This window comes from Lepisosteus platostomus, chromosome 10 (genome assembly GCF_059453375.1).
Source record: "Lepisosteus platostomus isolate fLepPlt1 chromosome 10, fLepPlt1.hap1, whole genome shotgun sequence".
NCBI classification, from domain to species: domain Eukaryota; kingdom Metazoa; phylum Chordata; class Actinopteri; order Semionotiformes; family Lepisosteidae; genus Lepisosteus; species Lepisosteus platostomus.
The window spans coordinates 18,171,000-18,185,487 of NC_142620.1; positions in this window are offsets into that span (position 1 = coordinate 18,171,000).

Sequence of the window (14,488 nt, forward strand, 5' to 3'; positions counted from 1 at the left end):
CAGTGGAGTACTGTATTGTACTGTCCAGTATATTGTATAAATTTCTTACATTAAAATAATTTCATGACGTTATGATAAATTAAATAAGAAGAGCAATTATATATTTGTTCAATCGTGGGTTAAACAAATTCTGTATTTTTTGCTGCTCTTTATTTTTACAGAGCACAGAGCAAAAAGCACAGAGGCTTTTTCCATTAAAGCAAGCATTTTGTCAGAAGTTTCGGGTATACTGTTATAGAACCACTAGCTGACTTTATTTAGTTTTAATCAAGTTTTTGCAATTGTGTTAACATACATCAGCAAGCGTGTGATCCATTGAAGCATTAGATGTCTACCATTCAGGGCTATACAAACTAAACATTTCAACTTTTGCTTTTTTAAGCCTCCCTCATTCTCAGCCTCTTCTTGTCACTTCACCAGATTTAAGTGGGCTGCACAGAGCTTGAAGAAATCTAAAATAACAAGCTGACATTGTTCTGTTTTATTCACATGGTTTCTTCTATTTAAGTATCACAAAAGAATCAATCCATTGCATTCAAGGAACATGTAGCAAGAAGAAGATGAATATCCATTCATTTTCTAACTGCTTTATCTAATACATGGTTGTGAGGGAACAGAAACCTGTCCTAGCAAGCAACAGGGGTAAGGCAGGATACGCCCTGGACAGGACAACAGTCCATCATGATGCACACACAGACATAAAGAAATGCATGCTCACATCAGGGCCAATTTTCCCAGGAGCCAATTTATCCAGTAGTTTCTCTTTGCACTGCAGGAAAAAAGCAGAACACCCAGAAGAAACCCATGTAAGCACAAGGAGAATATACAAACAAGGACACAATACTGCGAGGCAACAATGATAACCACATCACTACCATGCCGCCCAGGAGCTGAACAATCAATGCTACAACTTTTAAGAAAAAAGAATGGCAATTTATATTATACCAATGTCAGTTCAGCTAGACACTACAAATACCATACTAGCACAACAGATATTGTATACTATATAAAGAACAAAGGACATACAGCACATGTATCATCAAACGATCTGATTCTCTTTGAGACCAAACGATCTGATTCTCTTTCTCTTTTTAACTTTGAGACCACAGCACCCAACCTAGGCATTAAACAAAGGATAAATGCAGGTAAACCACAGGGATTGCTGTTGTGTAGTGAGCCAAAGCTATGAGTGCTCTTTACTTGTTGGGACTCTTTGAAGTCTTCTTTCTATTGGTCTTTAATGTATACTTACTTTAATGTGTTTGGTGCTATTAATGATATTGAAGGTAAAGGTGGATTACACCTGAACAAGGTTCCACATAACAAATAACTATGTAGGGAAAAACACAGGATATTGTAGATGAGGCACATATAGTACAAACCTTACATACAGCATTATTTAAAGTAAGACTTTGATTTTCAAAACTCAATGACAAGGCTGAATAATGCAGTGTAGTCAGAATAAGATGAGAACAATCTGTCTTTTGCTAAACTGTGTACTGCATACTATATAATACTGTAGAAAAGTCTTAAACACCTTAAACACAACTGTTTTGTGTTTACTATTAAAACATATTACTGTGCAACGACATTTAAAACTTAGTTTGGATAAGAAGTAACCAAGCATGTCATTTAGCCATCTTTAATTCACGTTGATCAAAACATCTAAAAAATGTGATCTCCACAACACAAAGTATGCTATATACGTACAGACAATATGATTTAATGTAGAAGCTGATCCATTCTATTTACCAATCAAATGAAATTGACTCATTATCCAGTGTTCCCCATCAACAAAATCACCAATTACAGTATATGTTCCTGATGCACTGATTTGAAAATGAAAGTTTAAGAGTAAAAAAAGACATTTTGTGCATACATTGGTTATCAAAATGAAAATATTTGTTGTACATACAATTAATAATACAGTACATGAAATCAGAGAGTTCTTTTTTCTGGGACTGTGTAAGACCTGAGGGAAATTTAACAATATGACTATTCCTGTATATGTTATATTAATATGTGTGTGTTCTTAAGCATCTTTAATAAGGTGGTTCTGTAAAATTTCATATTGAGAACATGAGTCTTTACTACAGTAAATTCTTGGCAAACAAAATGGATGTAAGACTACATTCTTTTCTCTTGATTATATTTGGAACCCAATTTAATTAATATTTTAGCTGAGAAAGACAGTTTGAGTAGTATGTAAATACAAGCAATAATCTGTAGAAAAAGTAGTTATTTTGATAGCATTACGTGTTATTGATGCTCTTACAATTTGATCATTGTAGAAATTGTTACATATTCCCTGCATGTAAATGAGTTACAAAAAGTGTTTCTATCAGCTAAATAAAAAGTTACTTTATTGTGGCGTTCTTAATAATAATTATTGCAGTTCTAAAATGCTAGTGGGAATTGCCAGTGATCAGTGCCTTTAGTGTATTATATTTCATATATTAACCATATAACCATATTACATTTCATTTGAAAGAAAACACAGTCTCTTGTACTTTCAAACTTCTTTATTAGTGCTTCTCAAACTACAAAAAATATTAATTAAACTGTGCACCAAACACTGTTTTTCTACCCTCAAGGCCACATTAATTCAACAAAGGCATATTTTATCAAGGTAAAGAGTGAAATTGCATTTAATTGATATTTAAGCCTAAACCTAGCCTTTGGAGAGAAAGTTGGTATGCTCACACATACTGTATATAAAGAAATGAGAAATATTTCGAGTAACCAGTTAAGATGCTCACTGTGTCAACTATGTGCTACCCCCCAGGGAATGAGGGCAGACGCAGATGTGTTGTGGACACAAGAGCAGAGGTCTCATGGTCCAGCACCTCAGACTTTGAGCAGGCTGGCATAGAGCAGGGCCAGTCTGAGGTGAGACTGTCCATGGACATTTGTGGTTGGGCTCCAGGAGCAAGGGCCACATGGATGGTTAAAAACCCCAGAGTTGTGACTTCTGACTACAACAAGCTGTCAGTGCAGAGCAGAAGAATGGCCGCTGGCCACCGCATGCCGCGGAAAACCAAGCTAATTAAACAGTCTGTTATTCCCAATGATGAGGGTATAAAGATAAAAAAGGAGTATAATTTTAAAGTTTTAGAGAATTGTAAAGAAGGAGAGCCCTTCACCTAAGGAAACATGGAAAAAAGATGTCTAAAAGTTTTCCCTCATTTAAAAAAATTAAGGACTGCACAGAGAATAATCTGTCATCTGTCAGGTTCTAAGATGGGCTATATGGCATAGTTATAAATTACAAATATAGAAATCAAGACTTATTATTTAGATATTAACAACTAGGGAGGACTTCCAGTAGTTAGACTGTGCTTAGATTGTGATGATTTTTAATGAGGTTTGTTGTTTTCTTTTTTTTAATTACCATACCAAATTTTTTATCTACTGTCATTTTCATTTTCTAAATGTACAAAAAATTTAGAAGTGCAATGTGCAACATTAATTTTCTAAATGTACTATACCTCTTTAGAAACACTTTTCAACCCTTAGCAACAACACCTTGCAAGCTGTTTATCTTGTTTAAATGTAATGATTTGAGGAGTCATTATATTACTTATGTTTCATTTGTTCTCCTGGGTGGGAAATGACAGAAGTGTTACAGCTCATGTATTGCAGGAATGGTGTTCATGTGATGTTTACACACATAGAGGTTTGTTTGCTTTTTGTTGCAGTTCTCTGATACCAGTGCTCTGTGAAAAGGAGAAGTAACATGCTATGGAAATTGCTGACATTACTACCTGTGTTAGGCCATTTGCTTTATCTGTAAATTAAACATAAAATGTATGACTTGATAAAAATGATGATTGTAATTTAATTTTCTAATTTCCTTTTTAATAAAGTTACTGGAGTGACTTATTTAGCAGGAAGGTCAAGCAGAGGTCAGTGAATACGTTTATATATTTCTGTTAAATTAAATGGAAAAAGCTCAATGTTATCTTAGCTTTGTGAAATGTTTATTTATAAAAAGGAATTTTATTCTCTTGAACATCTGAAGAATAAATCATTGCTTAGTGTGCATAGCTCATCATGCTTGGTCTTCATAAATATTACACAAGCTACTTATTAATATAAGAAAATGTTATGTGTTTGTATTGCTGTTTTAATACTGTATTAAATGATAAAATCATCCCCATGTGAAGTGTTGAATTACACAAGGCAGACTTTAGGATGTTCTAATTTAGTTTACACTGACAAGTCGGAAGTCTTTAAAAGAGCAGGGCTCGCCAACATATGCACTGCAGATCTACTGTTGGTAAACTTCTTGAATTATTGAAACAGTAAGCTCAATTCTCACAACATTTAACACAAACACCAAAAATGAATAATAATTTGCTAAATTCTTCACACATTGTGCTAGTTTACATTCAAAATGCAATTTCCTAAGCCATACAGTATATTCAATTGGCTAAATGAAATTCTATCACATTTCACATGTGAAAGTTTTCTATGCTAAATACATCAATGTTATTGTTCATTAACAATCACTGCTTATGTTATGCAGCAGTGCATTAATTTTTCAAAAGGTAAAGCTCTGCATAAGATTGTGTGATTTCTAATGGAAGCTCATTTCTGAGTGTGAAAACTGGAGTATGTACAGTTGCTGAACTAAGGTTTTGTAGTATTGTGGACAGACAGCTTATAACCTTTGAAAAAAGCATGCTTTTATCTCAAATGAAACATGAGAAACTGTCATTGATCATGTAATTGAGAATGGCTTGACAGTGAAATCAGATATGTTGATAGTTCAGCTATACCTGAAACATGCCATAGTGGCATCTGTCATCTGTATGTTTCCTACTGAAAATCGATAATCAGACAAGTCATACAAATATATAATTATCTTCAGTATCACGTTATTAGTCAGTATTTGTATGAATTCTCTACTCTTAGAATAAAAAAAATCTTATAGTAGTAGCTTTCAAGTGTTAACATAGTTGTTATGCAATGTACCAATAATAACATGCACCTTTGTAAAATACAGAACAAGATTAATGATGATGATGATGCATTTCCTGGTGTCAGCATAAACATGTCAGCTTGTCAACCATTTACCTTTTGAAAAGAGCATAAAAAGGGTGATGTAATTTTAATAATATGTACAAAAAACTTCTTATAATTTTGTCACAATAATGTAAAATATGTTTCATGTAACATCATTCTCCATCCATTTTCTAAGTGCCTTACCCAATTCAGAGTAAAGGTGGGAGCAATATTCTAACCCATTAAGCAACACGTTCAAGGAGGGACACATCCTATACTGTACATTATGCCAGTACATCACAGAGTACACACAGACACCAACATGCACAAACTCACACCAGGACCAATTTTTACAGAAGCTAATTAACCTACCAGCATGTTTTTGGATTGTGAGAAGAAGTCAGAGCACCCAGCGGAAACCCATACAAACACAGGGAGAACATTTAAACTCCATGCAGATAGCATCCTAGCAATTAAACCCCAGTTCTGTGAGACAACAATGCTAACCACTATGCTTCTGTGCTTCCCTGGTAATATCATATGAGCTATAACATTTCTTAATAACCTAGTCTTAAGCAGGAACCATACTTCTTTAAATTTTCTGCTGGTCTCAGACCTTCTTGCAGTATTAACATACCAGAAGATTACTAAGGCTGGAACTATCAGAACTGATGATTATTTCCAGGAAACATAGCCAGAGGGAATATTCAACTGCTGTAGATGAAATCATTTCACCAGAAAGGAATGAGACACTCTAAATTGATGAATAAACATAAATGTGTTTATTTTTAGATATGTACAGTATATGCATACATATTGTTACAGCAAGCTTAAGTTTCTATAAAGTGCTGCACTCATTAGTGACGAATTGAATATGACAAAAGCATTAGTTTATATTTGAGTTTGGGTGTTTTGTATTTTGATGAAACATTTGAAATACCTTTTCTTTTTCTTGAGTACTTAACCACAATTGCTCCAATGACTTCTTTATTCGGTGGAAACATTTGGTTATGCAAGATGATTAATGAAATTTGGCATGAAAAGTTTCTAACATTTTCTAAATGTGTGAAGCTTTTAACAATTGAGTGAATACTAACCATCAGAAATAAACCAACGAATTGTCCCACAAAGAATAAACATGAATGAAACATCCCATATGCTTTTGTGACCGTCGCAGTTCCACGCCGGCTCGTGCCCTCTGCCACCCATTCTGTCCCGCACCACCTGGGGCACGAACCCGGGTCTCCGGCATAACAGGGAACCAGCCACATGAGCTAAAGGAGACCTCCCAGGCAGCTGGGGTCCCTGCTATGTGCAGTGAGGGCGATGACGTCACTGTATCAATGAATGTTTATTTCTTTATTTAACATTTGCATTTTTCAGAATTTATCCACCCAAGTATCTTCAGATCTCATCTTAATATGATGACTCTTGTACAATAGTTTGACATGATAATTTAGCAATAGGCAATAGATAATATATTTGCTCTGTAATTACGCTTTAGATTGTGAAAGTACAGTCCCACATTGTGCCTAATTAGATATTTTAAGTGAGACCTAGTCCTACAGTTATTTCCTACTCCAGGCTTCTACTTTTGTCTTTCAAAGTGCCTTGCAGGTGTTTTCCTCAAATTATTAATTTTCAGTTTACTTGAATTTATTTTCATGTAGTTTTTTTTCTTGTTTTTCATGCACACAACTGATTATTAAGAACAAAATACAAAATAGGAAGAAAGGAAAAAAAATACAAGACAGGAAGCTATTTGGTTAAACATAGTGAGGCTGGTTGTCCAATAGTAACTTCTGTTAGGCCAGTCTTGACCAGCACATGAGAACAGAAGCAATACTGGAAGCATCATGCATATAATTGGAGTATAAAAAAGTACATCTTTAAAATCAAAATACTACCTTTCTAATCCTTTTGAATTTCCCTCTTGTTCTTAATCAATTTAGCCTTTGGCTTTGGAAATTATATTTACTGTAAGTCTCTTGACTTAACAAATTTCACTCATACCAGCCTTAAACCCTCATCTCCTCATTTGTTGCAATGTAAAATGTCATCATTGTTTATTTCTGCAAGGCTTCTGACTTTCAGCTGAGATAAAAACAAACACAGTAATTGAAGTAAATTTCCCATTAACATTTTGGACTGACTAGTATCTTTAATATCTTAATGTACAAATATAAAGGGATTTTTTGTGTCCTTCTAGAACATGTACTCTCCTTTGGAAATCATTTTTAAAGGGAAGACAATGTTCCACTCTTCAAATAAAATTTAAAACTAGCACCATTTAGACTTACATGTAAAAGAGACAGTCTTTCACTGTCCTACCATAAATATGTATGTAACGCCTTGCCGGTTTAATGGGGCATCATGTAATAGGCCTGTGTGCAGAACAGTGAGAAAAGCATTAGGAATTCCCATGTTAATTATGAAATGTGTGACTGTTTGTGCCCTCTGTTTTGAAAGACAAGCCCTGAAAACTGCTGACAATTCTGCAAGTCGTACTTAATTAAATTTAAGGTCATCTTTTTCACTTCATATTCTCCTGGGAGCTGTTTTGTTTTGTATTCATAATTGAGATTCTATAGGTGTCATCAAAACGTCTGCAGCCCTGCTTCCACCAGGCTTTGTGTTGGAATGTTGGAGTTCTGTTGATGCAGAAATGAGAAAATAGATATTTAGGAATATTGCTTTAGCACTGTGTTTTCATTAACTATAGCCTTTTAATAGAAGATTGATTAATCTTAATGGGCTATTGATTGAAGTAACTGCAATGTAAATTGTGTGCTGCAGCATTTTCATTCCTAACAGACTACCAATACACTGGTACAGTATTTAAACAGTGATATAAATGCCTATCATTGCCAGTTGCTTTACTAATATTGGGTACCATTACATGGATTTTGTCATCTCTTTCCAGCAACCAGAACATTGTAGCTCATTTAGTTTATAAATAAACAAGCATTACACCGAGAGTATTTTTCAGGGAGTAGCTGAGTCTTGTTTTCAGCCTTTTGCTTGGCACTTATGACAGATAGCACATAAAGTCATTAAAATAAATATGATTGACGTCTTTTCGCACCATAAATCTTTATCCTTTATGAACATTTAGACCACCAATCATGCTGGGGCAATTTTAGCTTTTCAAAATACCATGCTATACATCTAGGGTTTACATACACCTAGAGTTGTACAATGTCTATATGTCAGTCAATGACTGCTGCTCTTTCCATGGTTTTGATTTCACTGCCTCAGTGGCATTTAAAAGTAATTGTGCAGAGGAAGTCTTGGAAGTGTCCATTTAAATGGGAGCTGAGCAGGTTAAATAGAGGTCTTGTGATTTCAAGGGAAATACACCCACACATTCTTGTAGAAATACAACTAGATCACAGTAAATGCATGTTTATTACCTTATATTTCCCATATGTATAATTCTAACTTAGACTAATTAATATGAAGTGGTTATGTTTTAAATTGACATCAAATGTGTTAGTCTTTATGACAAATAACTATGTAACAGTTCATATGATGTTGTTTTTATTATTCCTTTCTAAAAGTATTTTAGTATTCCAATAGGATTTTGTTGTTTATTCATGGGTATTTTTTACATTTGAGATATATAATTTTATTGATAAGTATCTCTTTAAAGAAACTGTGGCTTGTCAAGAACTGTATATTTAAGCCCTGGGTTTTTATAGTTCATTGTTTTGTATAAAAGGAATTTGTGAGTACTTGATTTACTGTAAATACCACAAGTTGGCAAGAATGTCTTAATTTGGAAGGTTTAATTAGGTAAACTACAGCATCTGCTTTTTGAAAGACATCTATGGCAGGCAACAGCTTACGTTTTGAATCTGGTAATTCTCTTTTGAGATTTCTTTACTTTTCTCAGCATATGTCTAACAAATAAAAAATACATTTCAGCAGTTTTTTTAAATCAGACTTAAGAAATGTAAATATTTAATATGTACTTTTGGATATTACATATTTCATATGTAAATTATTTTTAAATAGGCATTTGGTTTAAAATATATGCAAATACAAGGGGTGGACAAGAAAAAACAGAAACACAGAACAATATATTAATATCAAGGACCTAATAAGGAGTAGGGCCACCCTTTGCCTTCAGAACAGCTTCAATCCTTGTTGGAATGCTGCCATACAAGTCCTAAACTGTGTGTAGTTGGATATTGCACCATTCTTCAAGAAGAAAAGCCTCCAGTTCTTTAAGGGATGAATGAGATAAAAATCTACTTCACACTCTGCACTCCAGAACTTCCCATAAAGGTTCAATGATGTTTAGATCTGGTGACTGAGGAGGCATTGGAAGGTGTTTGACTTCCTCCTGGTGTTCATGAATTTGAATTTGTTTAGCAGTATGTATGGGGGCATTATCATTCTGGAATATGGGAACATCATGAGGGAACAGTGTTTGCACTATACGAAGCACCTGGTCCTGTAAAATGGCCTCATATTACTTGGCTGTTATACGACCATGCAGAGCAATCATCAGACCTAATGACTCCCACAAGATGGCTGCCCTTACCATTACGGATTGATTGAAGTAACCAGGTTTAATAGTTTCCCACAGATATTGTGGGTTAAAGGCATCCTTTGGCTTTCTCCTAACGTAAACCCGTACGGATGTAGGAAATAGGGTGAAAGATGACTTGTCAGACCATATTACTTTTTTCCATTGCTCAGGGGTCCAGGTTCTGTGCTCCTTACACCAGGTTATGCGTCTTTGTGCATTGGCCTTGGATACAAGCGGTTTCCGAATGGCAGCCCTGCCATAAATTCCAGCTTTGTGAAGCTCACGCCGTACAGTTTTTGTTGAGACTGGGTCACAGAGGTGCTGATTCAATCCTGTGGCAATTTTTCAGGCTGTACTTTTATGGCATTAAAACTATCCAGTGAAGTGTCCGTCTATCCCTGTCGGTGAGCTTCAACTTCCAACCACTGTTCCTTTTTGCCGATGCATTTGTCCATGTTTGGCGTACGCTGTCATTGATTTTGAGACTGTTCCCCTTGACACCTTAAATAATTTGCAGTTTTCAATTTGCCCCTTCAATTCGGGTACAGAGTATTTGGGCTCTTTGGAATTCTGTTAGTTGCCTCATGTTGCTTTGAAAACTCACATATCAGAGTGCTAACTGTTAGACCTCTTTTATAGCTGACAGATATTGCTAATAGGCAATCAACCTAACATGACTCACCTTTGCAGCTGCATTTGTAATTGTGATTTAGTTACTTCAAAGTTAAACTCCTTTTCAAGTGGTGTTTTTCCGTTATGTTGTCCACCCCTTGTATTTCAATACTTTGGCAAATTTTGAAATAAAAGCAAGTTAAAAGTGAATTCTAGCAAACATTTCAAATAAAAGCTAAGTATTAACTGAACTTCAATGATAAGATTAAAAAGCTGAGTAGCATTTATTTATATATTTCTGATATTAATTATTTTTTATCCGTAAAAAGTCATTTTTGGTGGTTTGCTCAAAAAGGGCAGAGACTAAAATAATAAGCATACAAGCGCCTACAAATCCTACAAGCGCTAATGCAGAATTTAAATTTGAAGTCAACATATCACATTAACATACAGTACAGCTATAACAGTGTTGATATACTGTATGTAACAATAAGCAGAGAGATATTATGTGCTGTATAGCTTTTTTTTCTTGTACAGCACCACATCTGCGAAATTCACTGCCGAAATTAATTTGGCTCCACAAATATTGGTATTTTTAAAACTTACTTAAAAAACTGCCTTTTCGCCTTTTATGTACAGTATAATTTAGATTTATTGTTGGTTTTACTTTTGCTATGTACTGTATGCTATCACACAGTGATTGTGCCTTTTGAAATATACTCAGTAAAATGCATTATTAAGACAAATATAATAATAAATGCCCTCCCCCCCCAAAAAAAAAAACACTAAAAAAATAAATTGAGGCAGAATGGATTCAGATATACAGTATTAGCAGCTCAGGTTTTTGGCTTTGGCAATTGGTTACAGGAAGGACAGGCTGTCCAAGAGGATGAAGCTGTCTGAATCCCTCACAACAAAGATGTTGAGGCATTAGTGGTATTGTAAGGGGTGGGAGGTAGGGGCTAGCACTGTGAATACTGGAATAGTATGGACTAGAGGCCTTGGAGTCTTTCTCGCAATCATTAATTACAAACCCCTTGTAGTTCCAACTTAAATAATTCAAATTGGTACTCAAGATATTAAAATGAGAAGCCTCTAGCAAACAGAGAACAATCTTAAATTTGCATTTGGCTGTTGATCAAAGTTTTGATTTAACCTAGACAACGTTACATTTTTCACAGCAAACAGGATAGATTGGCTGATTCATCATCATCTAACTCCAGTGATGTTTGGCCAACTGTAAACTGTAGAAGAGGAAATCCTAGTCACAATCAGCTACTGTATTGACATAGTACAGATTCAAGCCATGGACTTTGGGGTTGAGCCCATATTCTAAAATAGTACATTTACTGGTGGGGTTGCTTGTTTTAGTTTTTTTTCTTAATTTATTAATTTACTAATGAGTATAGAAAAGGCTTACACGAATTTATAAAATAAATGCAGAAAATGCAGTAGATTTTTCAAAAAAGTGGTTTCATCTTATAACTTCCATGCACATTAATTCCAGAAAATAGACTTTTCTGTTGTGTAGATAACTTTAATGCAGGGGTCATTGTTTTAAACAAAATATCATGACATTTGCATATGTAACATATTTAACAGTTACTGTTTTAAATCTGCTTTATAACTTAAAGTAATAAACGTTTTTATTAAATATTACTAATGAACTTATTATTTAATTATATAAATGTATAATATACTGTAGGTATCAAAATTGATATTTTATGTATTATACAATATATAATTAATTAAGGTTTTTTTTATTTAAAGGTTGTAATAAAAGACATCTTTATGTTCTGTATAACGATTAGAGTTCAGAACACACAGTTGTTTTTTTATACACTGCCCGGTTCAAAAATACCCCTTAGATATTTACAAATAGGGATTTATCCTGTCATTTCTTCACTTGAACAACTTTCCATAACATGAGGAAATTTTTAAACAGTGTTCAGATGTGTTCGGAGAAGTCTTCTGTGTGTTTTGTAAAGAACAAAGACAATGCCATTTTCATCAGATTTGCTACTGGAAAAAGCACAATACTAATGCTTTTAGGGATAGGATGCTGCAGTGTTACCTGCAGTTTATAGAACAATAATTGTATTAAACTGTTTTTATAAAAGTAAATTTATTGGATCAGTCTGCACTGTTTCAGAAATAAATACAATTTGTGATTATTAAATGAGAACAATAAAGACATTTGCACCATGCAACCAATATTATGGTTCACACTGACATTAATACCTAGGGAAAAAATAATGCTTTTGTGTGAATGTTCATTTGTACTGCTTTAAATGCAATATTTGCAGCTGAATTACAGTGCTTCTCAATGTGATACCGTTGCCTGTAGATTACTAAACATTTCAATCACAAGTTTAGCATAGGCACAGTAAAAATCCTGGCCTCCAGGGAAAAAGCACTAATGCTCTGTGATATGTATGCTTGGGGCTTTAAATATGAATGAGGTGATCTTCATAGTCTTCTTCACTTATACCTGGATCTACATTTAAATAAGCTAATTATTACCATGACCCCATGAGTGGGTCTTATGAATGGAAACCTTGTTTAAAATAAGTGGATAAACCTGATCTAATCCTATTTTCTGGAGTCATATGGCATTATCTGAATGGGACATCCAGACCATTTGACATGGCTGATAAGACAGGCTTCTTTCATTCCTTAGATGGACTGTACCAATCCAATGACAAATGCATGCAGTGTATATGTCATACAGTATGTAAGCATTGCTTAATTCAAATCTACTGTAAGAAAAATAGGAAAAAAATATTTGTTATAATTAAAATTCTGTGCAGATGTACTGTACCTTCCCTCTTATGTACTGTACAAGGGGGAATGAGTGAATATTTCTTTTTCTAAAGCAGAGAGTCACAGCAGTATAGAATAAAGCAAATACGGTAAAAGCAAGATTTGTATTGCTGGAAATATTCTCTAGCTTTTGAAACTGAAGTCTTTGTTTTCTTTTATGCATGAAGGATAGCTGTGACGTCTTCTGGTGAAAACAGTGAATATGTACAGAAATCATGGTTTTCCAATACAACATGAATACAGTACCTCAATAATTGTGCGTGAGACTTCCTCATTTTGGCCTGTCTGGATTTCCCTCTGTAGTCTAATTGGCACCTCAATTTAATTGGAAGCAATCTTTATTGTATTATTTAAGCACTGAAAAAAAGCTAAGCAGTGGAGAGATGCAAAAGTATACAACTTCAAAGAATATGGGGAGGTGTAATGCAAACTGTGGACATTTGATTGTATTGTTCAGAGTAGGAAGGTAGAGGAAGTCACCAGCTGTATTGTGCGTATTGTTGTGATTATTTTCACTATGTAATAAGTTGTCATTGTCATTATTTCTTGGCAGTTTTCTGTGTGCATATTATACCAGTATGTTAATGTTACAGTACATGTCTAGTAGTTCCGTAAAAAGAATAAAAAAAAGTTTAATTGGAAAAAAAACTTTACATTGGGAGCACTTCATTACTTCTGGACCTAATCAGAGTTTTACTGACCAGTTGTATACAATCCCAGAGAATAATTGACTCAATAATTGAGGATAAAGTGTGCCCACCACCCCCAACACACAACTGTGAAGTGCTTTGAGATCTGAATAATAATAATAATAATAATAATAATAATAATAATAATAATAAAAGCACTGCACAATACAAAGCTGTATAGTGCAATCTCAAATTAAAAAGAACCAACAATAATAACATTGGTTTCTTACATCAAATGCTATGACCCTGTTAACACACTTACCAAATATGCCGAGAGAATACTTATATTGCTTAAATTAGTGGGGTAGAAAGGAGGATTTGCATTAACTAGCAGGCGTTTACAGACTGAGCCAATGTTTCCATGTTCATGTATGTGTGACAGATGAGAGTTTCCAGTAATTTAATTATATTTACTTTCATGTGAAATATAAATTCACAGTTTAGTTTTTACACTTCTGTTTTGGTGTATAAGAGGAGAGTGTCTGGCTGCCTTTTGCCCTTTCCCCTGTAACCTTCTGACCTATTGGTGAGATGCCTGAGGACTAACCTGCAGAAACGTTACAGCATGTTAGTTTTGTTCAATCAAGGAAGGGATGGTAAACATAATTGTTCTTTAGTACGGAACAAAGCAAAAAAAATAGTTTTCACCATAGAATTGATCTTAGGTGTTTACAGAACTCACAAATTAATATATCAGCTAAAACCAGAAGTTTGAACAATTACTTTTCAATTACTTGTTACAGGTCTGGTGGCCTTTAAGTTGCCACAGTGGATCCGGTTTCGTTAAATTTCCTTTTCATTATTAATCAAGGAGGCCACA